Below are 14,426 nucleotides of genomic sequence, written 5' to 3'. Positions count from 1 at the left end.
GATTATTATTAATAATAATAATCATAATAATAATAATGATAATATAATGTTGTGTGTCGTCTTTAACTGTCTCAGAAAGTTAGAACGTTACAAATATGTTTGGGCATCACTGGTTTTCCCTTTTCGTCCTCAGTTAGGACTGTATGTCTTTTGTCAAACGTGTGTGTGGGTGTGTGTGTGTGTGTGTGTGTGTGTGTGTGTGTGTGTGTGTTTGTGCGTGTGTAGGGAGGTGTTAAACCGAGGGAAGATGTAGCAGAGCAGGGCCTCAGAGCTGCAGATGCATCAGGATTTAAAGGACAATACGGGGCGCAGAGCCTCTGCTTCCCATCACCCGCTCAGATGAGTCCAGCTGACACTGAATCTCCAGATCAGACACTAAAACCATACTTTCTGATTGTATTTCTCATTTGACTTTTTTGCGTAAAACTCCACATACACAGGACCAACCTTTTTATGTGATCATTGCTGCTGTAATTAGGCTATCACCAGTTTCACCAGTGCTCCCATTTTAATATTATAAGCAACAGAGCTGACTGGCTCATTATTAAAGCTCGTTACATTTTTCTGATCCCAGCTTTGCAATCAAACGTACAGCAGAATGGACTCGTCCGAAAACAATTAATTTTTCGGATGAACCCCAAAAAACGGGCCCCGTCTGATTAATTATAATTCCCTCCTAAAAATGCATGCCCACGATTGTTCCCAAATAAGTGAAGAAAGAGCTTTTTATATCCTTGATTAAATAAATCTTTCGATTGAATGCACAAATAAGAATGCCGCAGGAGAATCCATAATAATGTTGATCATTGCCTCCTTTTAATCGCTGAATTTCAGCGTGTTTGGACGCCTTAGGCAGGGAGTTGGTCTTTGATAAAGGTAACCCCGCCTGCCTCAGGGTGTCCATGATAAATGTACAGAGTGACAAGACCGATTTCCTCCCTCTATGATTAAAAGCCTATATATAATATGCAGGTAAAGCCGGGTCCGGTTTTATTTATGGGGGCTAAGCCATGGCCCGGGGAGACTTGGCTTGGGGGTAGAAATCATTTTGGAGCCCGTTTGGTTTTCTTTCTTTCTTTCTTTCTTTCTTATTTTATTTTATTTTTTACAGAAATCCAGCCACCTTTCCCTCCCGGGCAAAAAGTCTTTATTCGTCTCCTTTCCTCTAATGATTAAACATGTCACGGCGAGATTATAGCAGTGCGCCCATGCCCCGAGGAGATGCCTTCATTTGTTAAACCACCAGTTTATTTGTAACGGTGAATTTCATGCCACGCTGTGCCATTCGCCTTAATCTTTTTTCTGTGTAAGACGAATTGCTAAAAAGGGGTTATTATTTTTTAATCACTTCCCTTTTCTGTATCGCACTGACATTGGCAGGGAGGAGGGAGAAATGGTCTGAATCTCTGAAACTTCTTCACATAAATCAAAAGAGACAACTATTATTTCTAAATGCGTTGAACATTATTAATCCCCCTTAAATAACTGAATCAATACAAATCTAAATAAATAAACAAACAAACAAACAAACAAATAAATAAATAAATCATCCTCTCCAGGAGAACCTGATCTGGCCCGCTCTGGATGGCACAAGTACAGACAACTTGTCCTCCTTGTTAGTCAGCCTGTGTGTAAGTGCAGTAATAACATTAACAGCTGTTGACATCTGTAGAGCTCTAGCGGTCTCTACCGGCACATTTAAGAAACAACAGGGGGTGTTCATTGTGTGCAGCCAATTAGACAACTTAAAATAACCAACACTGATGGGAGTATATGCAGTGGAATCAGACACATGTTATAAAATAAGGTCTGGTAAGTATTTTTTGATACTTCAGCTGCAGGCAAACACACATCATCTTCATCAGTGTCCACTAGGCTATATATTAAGATACACAGATGTTGTACAGTACATGAGGCATGGCGGGTGTGAGGCTTGTGCAATCTTTATGGAAGATGTGGCAGTGAATTATTTAAAATGTGTGGATTTTTATGAAAACATCTTCTCAGACTAAATATATTTTATAATGTTGCTTTTACTTATATGCAGGCATTAAATGTCCTGGATGAGCTCGGACATGAAGGTGCAGGCCACTCACAATAAAGATAATGTTCAACCAAGCCTAGTCTGCCCACGTGAGTGTGTAATGACCACCAGCTACTGTGGGCTGCAAACGCACAGGCCTACACTATGAATAACCAGCATATTTTAAACAGAGTAAAAAAAGAAATAAAGCTCTAAGATCAGGGTCATTCTACATTCAGAGACCATGAGGTGAACGTCAGTGCATATAAAACTGCAGCAAAAAAAAACAGTATCTATTAAGCTGGAAAAAAAAAAGGAAAAAAAAGAATTAAAAAAAATATGCAGACAGACTGCAGCATCCAAAGCGCTTACCTAGACTGGAGAGGGGGCTGAATGTGTTGCCAGCGTTAAGACAGCGCGCAGAGTTAATGAAATATCTCCAAATGGGAGTCAGGAGTGCGTGCAGAGATAAGCCTGATGTGGTTTATATACCCAGAAAGCAAGTGCTCCTCTTCTCATATTGTCCAAGAGCGTTTGCATGGCTGGCCAAGTGGCTCTGCTCCTGCTGACTCGCTAACATTGCTTGGTGTTTGTTTTCCCCTTGCTATGACGTGAGACAAAATATTGGCCATATGTTCATCGGCAATAAATTGGTCTTGAGCGCAAACACAGCTCCCTGCGGACGGTGCTTTTAACCCATGCAACTAGTTTTCTCTCTCTGGGATGTTTTTGGGACACGAAACTATCTGGTGTATAACTTACGTGAGTGATAATGTCACAACAGCCTGTTTAAGAGATAATTGTGCGCCTATGGAAGAGCTGCAGGCTGATCTTTATACTGCAACCTATTATTCCTCACACAGGGCGCTCTAATAAATCGCTTGGTAACCAAGAAGCAGCCCTGGCCAAAGAGCAGATGTGGCATGTTATCCACGCCACAGTGGCGTTTACATTAGATACCCTGATACAATGATTGATAACCAAGGTCACAGTAATTCACAACGATTCGGGACCTGGGCATCTCCCATGAGGCAGCCCACTAACACATAATGTTTGCTACATAGATCCACATGTGTCGACACTGAAAACAGCCGCAACTGTGTGAGTTACAGACGATAAGAGGAAAATGTCATTATGAACGCACAGGCGGTTAGACCCAGTTAGAGACATACTTTAAACTGGCGCAAAATAATAATAGATAATAATAATAATAATAAGACTCATGTATATATATGCACAGTAGACTATATATAACATATACAGAATATAACACAGGATAAGAAAAGGATTTTATTTCTACAATCAACACTTATTTTAACATCTGGAGTTTAAAAAACACACATAAATTCTTGCCAATTAATACACACACACACACACACACACACACACACACACACACACACACACACACCTATCTATCTATCTATCTATCTATCTATCTATCTATCTATCTATCTATGTATCTATCTATCTATCTACTCATATATAAGTATACTTATTTATTTATATATATATATATATATATATATGTGTGTGTGTGTGTGTGTGTGTGTGTATAAATACAACTGGAGAGGAGCAGCTACATTACACACTTTATTCTTATTTATAACTGTTTTCATAAAAGTGTCTTGAGTCTCTTCAGCACACATATTTACACCTGTTGCACGTACACTGGCATCGTTTCCCTGTATAGAAAACCTCCTCTCCTGTATCAAAGGTTGTAATCTGGTTGGTGTAAGGATGATGACAGGGAATGCCAGTAATTGTCGAGGAAGAAAGCAATATGAGGCAAACACCAGTTGTGCTATTATGACACCTTGGGGGGTTGGATAACTTAAATCAAGACAATGATTTTATTGTGGGCAGCCTGGAATCTATGCATGATAATAATAGTGTTGCCTAGTAGTGCAGGAGCGACCATCAATCAATAGAGAATACATTACTGATGGGTTTTGTGCAGGGCCACTTTGCTGATGAAAGACAGAGATTATCCTCCCTGCCATCACTGTGTTCAAGAGTATCACTAAGACGCAGAGAATACAAATAAATAAATTGGCCTCATACCTTGTTTGAAATTCCACATTAAGGCAAAGTAGTTAGTTAGAGTTGGAATGTATTCATGAGGTTCAGACGAATGAGAAAAAGCTTTCCACTCAGCCGCTCTGTGAATACCCTTGTGCTGTTTGAGATTTGCCACAAGTGCTCCGGGTGCTAAATACGAGACCTCCTGAAAAAGGATGGGTAAGATAGGCCCTGCTGGTCAAGCTATTATCAATCCCTGGCCTAAAGCTTGATGACTAAGATACTTCAGATGTAGTTAACGGCTGCGTAAGGACACTGATGGCACGGCATTCTGAAATCAATCAGTTCAAGTTTTAATGTATCGACCACTCGAAGAGAACCAAAAGAGGGAGAGGTTCTCGACACACAAATGCCAGGGAGACTGGGCTGATTTTCATGGAAGATACACTTTTAAAAAAAGTTTAATTAAACCTGAGGGCTCACTTGTTCGGTGGAGGCTCATACATGATGATAGCCAGTCCTATCAGTTTGAGAGGCTTAGCAATTTTTCTTCACAAATACATGCACTTAGAGAGGTTTAGCATTTGATCACCAAGCCCTCAGTGCTAAAGCGAGTGAATGGGTGTTTTTAGCCCCTCAAGAGATGTGAAGCAAAGTAGAGGAGATGAGTTGTTTTCCAACAAAGTGTCCGGTGCTACACACCGATGAATATTACCATTTCTTAAATGACAACAGTGCATTGTGAATTTGAGGAGCTGTGGAATGTAGGGTGATCGGTCTTAACATTTTTGCCCTGCTGTGTTACCTACTGGAGAGGAAGCGAAGGGAGGGAACAAATAGTGTGAAAGTGGTGAGCAGTGTCAAAGTGTTATCTGAGTGGGGGGGAGAAAAAAAAGTTGCTTTCGAACTCTCATGAAATGTCTGATATTTCCATCAAAATATCAGATTTGGAAGGGCTCCGTGGGCATTACTTGACATGAATAACTTTAGGCTTGAATACCACTTTTCCAGTGCTAAGCATCTGGTGCAAGGCCAGTGCTTGGCCTTGGAGAGCCATATAGCTGTTTGTAGATCCTGCTGCTGAGGCTAAGGGCCAGAAACACACTACTTAGCTGACACATTCTGTGAGCATTTTAGCCCCTGTGGCATGTAGGTACAAAACAAATGCCCTAGTCAAGGTCAGTCGCTTGAAAAGCTGTGAGCTTCAAATAATAATGAAGAATTGATCCAATCAAAATTTTCTCTTGTGTCGACTGAGTCACGCACCTTCAGAGAGGTCAGCTAATGTGGATGTTATAGCCACTGATGTGAGAGCTGGGGCATAAATGAAGAAACTGGTCGTATCCTTCACAGGTGAAGCATGAACCAGATGTATGAATGCGAGGCTGCTTTCTTCTTCAATAGCTGAATGTGTGGATGGAGCGTTACATAGTTGTAGAGGTAGACATAGTATGTCTTGTGTAATAAACAGGAAGGTCAATTGACAGGGGCCAATTCCAACATTGTGGACAATTGCTATCTTTCAAGGTGAAAGCAGAGGAGCGGTATCAAATCACAGCTCTGACCACCTCAACAATGAAGTGCTTTCTCTGCTGGAGAGGTTTTTCAAACAGGTTGAGAACCAAACATGAGGTAAACAAAACCGACAACTGAAGAGCGGCTCACCTTCAAATGGAGGAGCTGCAACAGTCCCTCAAGGTAGGCAGCTTGTGTTAATCTGCAGAGCCGTATTGATTAAGAAACGCAGAGAGCAATAATTAGGTTGCATTAGTCTTACAAGACTGCCGCCATTTTTTTTTTTTTTAAAACAATAAGCGATAACACGAGTCAAGGACATAGCCTTGCAAGGTGGGGGAGCTCGTCTTCGTCTTCACTCAAGCCGCACGGAAAAGCTCTGGAGCAAAGATTCAAAAGCTTTGCAAGGATATCAACTGTTGCCTTCAGCAGTGGGTCCGTAGTGAAGTAAGGAAGGAAGAATATAATTCTCGTATCTGAATAGTATAACATGGACAAAACATGTTGAATTACTAACGGACGTCTCAAGGCCATTTTGTTTTCTTACAAGCACATCTTGCTGAAAGAGACATACTGTATTTAATATCCCTCAGGCAGACTCTATTCCAAAACCCTCACAGATTTACTTACACTGCAGACAGACATTTCAATATATGAATGTTCCTCAAAGTGACAGAAATAACAAGCAGGAAACATCACTGTAGAGTAAGAGCCTGCGCTGTTCAGTGTGGTTCGGCTCCACAGCTACTTTAACTTGAGAACTGTCATGACAGCTGAATATCATGTGGCTATACATGCACACTTTAACTCAGCTCTCTCTATAAAGTTGCCATCTACTTCGATCTAGCACAGAAGTTGCATCTGTTAAAGATGTTGAATAAGAGATTGTTTGTGACAATGTTTTTCAAAGTGTAACTTCATTGAAAAATGTAATTTGCAGTAAGAAATGAAGGAATGCATCAAACTTTTGATGTTTAAATAATCTTTGACAGAATTTACATGCATCAACAAAAGCACCTTAAAATCAACTGGCAATGTAGAATATGGAGAATTTGAGCAGACAATGCTGCGAGTTACAGCAGAATAAAAAGAGCACAGTTAATTTCCAAAAAGACTTTGTGTCAAAAAGCCAAGCCAAATAAAAAAAGACAAGTAGTGGAAACAGGAAACTACCCCACTGTAGCTGAGGTTTTGTTTTGATGGCGCATAAGAAGACTTCCAGGTACAAGCGCTTACAATATAGATGATGTAAGAACTACTAGAACAGGTGGCGTGATTTATTTTTAGCCAAAATGTATATTTAAGAACCTTCACCTGCGTCTCTCTGAAGATAGGAGAATACCTTTTTCTGAAGACATGTTTGGACAAAGTCTGTCATGATGATGATAAATCCCGCCAGACCACACAAACCACTTCCCTTTGATTTTATTTGGCTGAGTTTTCTTTGTGCTGCTTTTTAGCACAATGTGAATTTTTTTTTTTTTAAACCACCATCAAGTGATTCTTAATTATTTTGCCTCACACACTTCAGAGGTTAGGAACCTCCATATCTCATAGCGTAAATTGTTTAGCTCTTTGAAGTTTGAGGTTAAATTTCAACATTAGCTTTGGTTCCACTATACTGAGGAGGAAAATGGTTCTTTGCTTTAAATCTCACTAAAATCAGTTATTACCAAATAATGGCCATGGTCATCGCACCCTGAGGGCCAAGCTTTGCTGTGAGTGGGTGTGCGTATGGCTGAATGTAGAACAGTGTTCGTGTGCGTCCATGTTTGTGGCTGCACTAGATTCTCTCTCTCTCTCTCTCTCGCTCTCTATCTATCTGCGTGTGTGTGTGTGTGTGTGTGTGTGTGTGTGTGTGTCTGCATGTGCGGAGGGAAAGTCCCTATTTGAGTACAGTATTTGAGTGAACGTCCCATCAGGATATGTAACCTAAACAACACAATGGAGAGAAACAGAAGGGCTTAGGGGTATGAAACACTCACCTTGAACCAGGCTGCTCCTTGCAGACACAAGAATTACCCATCTGCACATTTCTGAAGCCTTTTGATTAACAATGTGTCTAAAATGAAAGACGAAAGGGAGAAAACACAATTTAGTAATTTCAATGGCTTTCTGCAGATGGGTTGCCACCATATTTGGATAATTAACGTGTAGATATCTTCTTTATACTGGGCCCACGATGGCAATTAACATGTTTTGTGGAGAGGTGAAAACTTTTTTCGAGGCAGTGAAGATGGATGGAAATGCATTAGAGGAGGACACGAAAATGGGCTTCTATTCTTTGCGCTAAAAGGAATTCTTTTATAAGGTTATAGCAATTGAGGAATAAAACCCCAAGGGCAAATAAATGATAAAGAACTCATCTTTAATTGGCAATCTTTTTGGTTCATATAAATACCTCTCCAAATTTCCTATCTACATTTTCATTGACTGCATGGCAAGTCTCTCTTGAACTAGAATTATGAAAGGCAAAAGGAGTCACAATGCTGATCAAAAAGGACAACTCTGTCTCTGAGCAAGCCAAAGGTATACAAATTGCCCACTCTCTGTTCACCATGATATTATGCTATTCAATGGAACTGTAATTGCCTGAAAATAGTTTAAAAGAGGAATACTATAGTTTTAGGGAAGGGCTTCATTCTGGACACTGAATGAATGTCCGGTCATCTGTTTGAATAGATGTGAATTGAAAGATGGATAAGTGCATCCCGGCTCACACAGGACGAGCTGTGATGACGTCTAACATCAACACCAAGTTGGAAATCCAAAATACACCATGTGAATATCTCAAAGTTGTGCTAATATGTCAGAGTTTCATCTGAATTGCTATGGCTGTCTTTTCAGAAACTTACTTCATGACTCTAACAGTCTAATACTTTGTTCATGCAGCAGTTGTGGTGATGTTTATGTGTAAGCCATAGCCAGGGCCCTCATCTCCCAAACCTCTCTCTGTCGCCACCTAATGGTAGGAGTGTGTGTTAATTCTGGGCTCTGAAGCCCAGCTGAGGAAAAGTGTGCACCAACACATCCTCCCTCTCTCAGGTAATTATGTCTTTTATCTAGGAGACACATACAGCTACTTTAACATTGGATATCCAGCCGTCCTAATGGCCCATTATTCAAATAAATGGGGGAAACACTGTGGGGTTGATGACCCCCTCCGTGCGACAGGGCCCTCCATCCAGGCACACCTGCTGAGACAAGGTAACGTTTATCACTGACACCTTCGCAGGACAGAAACAAAATGGCAGGCAGGGTCAGCGGTAAGGAGCACACTGGGCCTGTCATATTGCAAACATATCCATTTGGTACAGCTCTACTCTTGTGGTTGCCAGGCTACTGCCTAATATATGGTGACTGAGTGTGCGTCAGGAAAACAGAAGTAAGATGTTGACTTTGAGATAAGTACCTCTTCAAATTAAACAGCACCATCACATTGCATTCAAAATAACATTTCCAAAGGTCAACTTTAAATGGTCCCCATTTGGCAAAAAAAAATCCCTGTGTTCTTCAACTCACTAAATCGTCAAATTTGCATACCAGTTACGTTAGTTAGTGGCTTTTAATTATTTATGTTTTAATTACACAGAATGAAGGGGATAATATCACTGTAAGGTAGTTTTTTAGTGTGTGTGCCTCAGTCATCAGCACACTCGGATGTCACCTTATTAAAGTACACAAAAAGATAATTATGTCCGGCTCTGTCTAAACATTGCCATGGTGCCGCACTAGAGAATCATCGCTGAATTGGACACAGGAGAGGGTTAGACCTCTTATGATTAATGTGCTTGGTCACACACTCTCAGGAGTGGTAAAGGCATGTCAACTCCCTCTCTCTCTCCCGCTTCCCTCCAGAGTCAAGGGTCAGCAAAATTGTTTTGATGGCAATGATTGTCGCTTCAGCCAGACTTATCATGCAGTAAGCTCACCCATGGACTCCAGAGTGCAGAGCAGGCCAGCTGACATGCAGCTGAAGAAGACACACCCTCTTCCCAACAGCCACAATGTCTGCATGAGTGCATCAGTTGGGGATTAACAAAGACATAGAGGATTGTAGATAGATAGATAGATAGATAGATAGATAGATAGATAGATAGATAGATAGATAGATAGATAGATAGATAGATAGATAGATAGATAGATAGATAGATAGATAGATAGATAGATAGCAACCTACACAGAAACACAGATATTGTACGTTGCTATGGCTGGCTATGGGGGTGATATGTGGGCAGATATATATATGTATAGACTGAGTCAGTGATAGGGGGCAAGAAAGCTGTGAGTCTACATTTGCAAGACTCATTCCCTCAAGCTCTCCCACGAAACACCCATCACCTGGAAAGTTCCTGCTGAATAGAGTTGCTGATGTCATTGGAGAGATGGTATTGATTGACCAAGGGGCAGCAAAGGCCAATGCAATTAAGAGACAAGAAAACATACAGCGTTAAAGACTGTGTAAATAAAAGGGACTCTGCAGTAGGGCCAGACAAAGGCCAGTCCAGGGCCCATTCAGGAGCCCCTTGTTCGCTGTTGGCCTGGGGTCTTCTCTAAGGACTGAGGGTCTGGGTGGGAGGCCTGGGGGAGGTGGCGGAGCAGAGAGAGGCTGTGTGTGGGTGTCCGGAGGGATAAGGACAGAGGGTGTTGCTAGGCTGTCTCTGAGAGGTTGGTGAGAGCTTAGCCCTCCCTGCGTCCGGAACTATCAGGTGATCACGGATGATCTGCATCTCAAGGAGGGGGCTGTCGAGAGGAAGACGCTATATTTTTATAGGCCTCTATCTGGTTTGCTTTGCTGCCCTTATTACTCACTTCCTTCTGCTTTTATGCCTCTCACCTCTCTGAATATACTGTCGAGTGAGTGGTTTCTATAACAAATTAGATACTTCGATTTCGGATCAAATACATCATTGTATTTTTTTTTTTCACATGATGTTCTTTTCGGTGAGACAAACTATCTCTATACATCTCAATCGTCACTATTAGTTTCTCAATCATTTGTCAAACTGGGAGGTAAGTACTTAAGGTTTTTTGAGAAGGTTCGACTCTCATTTTGGTAAAATCCAAAAACTAAGAATTGCTGAACATTCCCAAAATGTCCATTGTTACACCATGTACATATATAGTATAGGTGGTCGGATGGCCACAATGCTACACGTTTCTCCAAACTGCTTTCCCCAAACAGAAGTCATGATCATGAAGTCTTCAAGTCCACTTACACCATGTTGACCATTCTGCACCATTTAGATTATGACCAAATACATAATCCAAAGCATTGCAGAGCAAAAGTGGTGCTAGATGAAATGTTAAGATCACTAAAGTTCTTACAGTTCATTGTGAGGGGAAGCATGAATGTCTGAACCATCCAATCCATCCAGTATGTTTCAATTTTTCACTCAAAACAACAAATGTCAACCTCATGGTGGTGCTAAAGGCAAAATCATGGAAACATCAAAGTCTTAAAGATAGATCGCCCAAATGCCTGTACAAAATTCCATGGCAATTCATCTATTAGTTCTTCAGAAATTTCAGATATTGGACCAAAGTGGCGTCGCCATCTCTTGAGCCATGCCACCAATGTAGCTATAAACATGTCCACTGTTAGACTTTGTACATATAAAGAAGACGTAGTATAAGCTTAATTGTAAAATGTATCAGCCGTGTGGTAGCCTAATTTTCAAAACCATATAATCAGAACCGGATGTCTCCTACCAATAAGGAATTAAACCTTATATGAATGGCACACATGCCAAAACTATTAGTATTGTCCTAAATGGTACTTTAGGTAATATTCATCTGTGAGTGCGTGGTCGGTGTCAATTTGTGTCAGTGTCAAAGGGAGAGCTCACATAGACACAACAGCCTGCTCAACCCCTCGGACCCCCTGTTTGATCCAGCTCTTCTTCTGGCAACAAACAGAGCTGGGTGGGTCACCTATTCTGATGCGCTTCCTCTCTCCATCCTCTGCCCCCTCTCTATCTGCATTCAGGGGAAAACAATGGCCTCTACTTCATCTGTCTCCCAGGTGTCAGTGTGAACATGATCCTGGGATAATTTACCTCGCTCCTCGTTTCTTGTTCATCAAATGAAGGCCAGTGTCTGCCTGTCCTTGGTCTAATTTACATTTTCTCATTAGCTCCACACTTTTATTATTCAAATTTGTATGTTGTCTAGCAAAACGGATGGATGGGTGGAAGGATGGGTGGATGGATGGATGGTGTTGTCGCCCTTGCTCTCCATGTGCATCACCCTGAGCAACAAATAGGCAATGGGTTTCTGAGGGACCTGTATATGTCTCTTAAGCCAACTGAGGACGGAGGTAGCCATTGTCTCTCCTCAGTCGCAGGTAAAAAGTAGCGGATTCTTTGTGTGACTGTTTTGCCTTTAAACCTCCTGTATATATCTGTTTACAATGCTTCACACGACAAATAAAAAGGATGACTATGGCCTTCCCCTCTATGGCAATAACACAAAACACCTGTTTAACCCTTTTCAAGAAAAGCACTGGTGACATCAGAGTAGTGTCCTAATGTATAGAAACTGTCATGGACATTGTATCTGGGAAATTCAATGTCCATCTCTCGGTGAAAAGAGCCAAACACATTCCCTGTTCCATTACCAGCACATAGACTGTAGTCCTTGACCATGATTTAAAAGGTTCAACACTTGACCATGATTTTTCACCACATTCAGCGACAGTGAATGCACATTGGTCCTTTCCTTAAAATGAAACGTATACACTATACGTTTTTACCACTACATTTCAAGAATGCTGCAACAATAAGGAATGTGTGCAAAACTGCAGCCATATTCATTTACTTTTGTACAATAAGCCTCAGCGATGGATCACCCTGCAGGTAATTTAGCTTTAGTTTAGCTGTCAGTGTTATGGGTTTATATTTCAGCAGCAGCAGTCCAAACAGGAGCGCGAATGATGCTGCGAATCCCCTCAGAGAACAAGCCGGTAATATATGCTGTGGAAGAAAAAAAAAAAAATCCTATACATGCACTAAATCAAGCAACTTATACAGACAGCGAAATGCACTGAGAGTCAGCAGTGAAGGAGAGAGAAACTGAGGACTTGATAGGTTCAATCTAAGGAGATGGGGAGCGATTAGATTGGGTGAGGGTGGGTGCTTTGGAGACATGGGGGCAATATTCCCAGACATCTTCCTACAATAAATATATTTTTAATTTGTGCTCTTTTATTAACCAGCAAAATCACTTCAAAATGAATAGCACATTATTAAGTCTTCTAGTGGCTCTTACTGTTCTTTATCATGAGTTTGTATCACTGTGCAATTCATCTCCAGCCATTCTTCACACTAAATATGTTTTATATGAGCCTTCATTTATCATGGCCTGTCAGCTCTTAACTGTATCATTATTCAGTCTAGAGTTATAAATTGGAATCATTAAACGTTTTTTCATATAATCTGATGCAATAACTGCTCCCCCTTTATTGGCTTGTGAAAAGAAAATAGTAAATACAATTGTCTGTCAAGATCTTTGGAGATAGCCGTCTCTCTCAGGCTGAAATGAAATTAGGCCAGCCGAGGAGACAGGATCAATGTCAGCAGATTTGTTCGACTTTCATCGTGGAGGGGACGGGGCTGAGCGGATGAAGGATGGAGAGAAAAGGAAGCTGACACTGCTGAACCCGATGAGGAATGTGGGCTTAGCTGTCAATATTTTTTTTTCATACGGTGTCACATCAATCAGAGGTGTCTTTTCAACTTCTCGGTGCAGTTGCGCGCAGACATTCATAATGGAGATATTACATTCCCTGAAGTCAGCTAAATGTGTGGTCTCTGTATCTTTTTGTCCGGCATCTGAGACGTCCTCATGAAAAGACTTGTAGTGATTAACAATGACAACGCGGGGTCAAATTCTTCACCACTTTATAATCACGTATTCTAATCAGAGGAGGACCTTGGCCGCGTGAGCCATCTTTGTGACTGCTACGTACCTAATTATAAAAAAAAAGTAAACCCGAATACTGCACGATATAAAAGCTTTGGAAATTAAACAAAAAGCTATGTAAGAATATTTTCAACACCATGTTTTTTTTTTTAAACGATACAGTGCTGTGCCTCAAACACACACACACACACACACACACACGGCTAAGAAAAATGATAGAATTTCAAGAGAAAACTGAAGTAATTGTCACAATAACAAAATCATAAAAGTGTTCGACTGTTACATTTCAGCACTCGAGAGAAGATGCCTGCTGTTTTTGAGTCATTGTTTTCTCCTTTCTCATCCCATAAAGAGATGGTGATAAAAGATGTTAAACCCACTCTGAGAATCGTGGGTAAAGACTGCCACCTACTGGCGGCAGCGCAGACCACGCTACCCACCGTATGTTCTCTTAGCTATTGGTCTGGGGTTATCCTGACACATTTTCAATTCATGCTTCAAAAGAATGAGGCAAACATGAATAATTTAAAGTGTGTGGATATTCTCATAAATGAGTTAAATGATACTGAATAAGTCAAAGGGGTCTGGGGGAAATGTGCTATGAGAGACTCTCGCTCCTAGAAGTCAGATGAACATCCTTTTCTGTGAACCTGTGCTGCCATCTAGTGGATGATACACTGAAATGATGGTGTGTACTTTGAGAGGGCGCCAACATCTGATCAAACTGAGCAGCTGTCAACTTCTCTGCTCTCAGAATTTGACCAACAGGACATTGTGAAGAATGTAATTCTGTAGTATTCAAACTTCTATCAATCTGTCACCGCTCCCTGAAACCCACTCCCCTCATTTCTCAACGTTAGCACAATAAGCTGCTTGTGCAGTTGGGATCACCTCTGAGGTACACACCTAACAGCGTAAAATCTGAATGAAAATTACATTTTGA

General features: G+C 41.0%; 1 protein-coding gene across 1 annotated transcript in view; it reads right to left on the bottom strand.

Moving 5' to 3' along the window:
* Window positions 1–2,412, bottom strand: part of nkx2.2a (NK2 homeobox 2a) — a 16,179-nt gene extending 13,767 nt beyond the window's left edge. The window contains exon 1 of the mRNA XM_056393674.1: window positions 2,396–2,412. The gene's annotated coding sequence lies outside the window, so the exon portion shown is untranslated. The remainder of the gene's footprint in view (window positions 1–2,395) is intronic.
* Between the last annotated feature and the right edge of the window lie 12,014 nt (window positions 2,413–14,426).

The sequence above is a fragment of the Seriola aureovittata genome, chromosome 13 (genome assembly GCF_021018895.1).
Source record: "Seriola aureovittata isolate HTS-2021-v1 ecotype China chromosome 13, ASM2101889v1, whole genome shotgun sequence".
Classification (NCBI taxonomy): Eukaryota; Metazoa; Chordata; class Actinopteri; order Carangiformes; family Carangidae; genus Seriola; species Seriola aureovittata.
The sequence above is the reverse complement of the archived record's forward strand: the minus strand, read 5'-3'. Positions and strand labels throughout refer to the sequence as shown.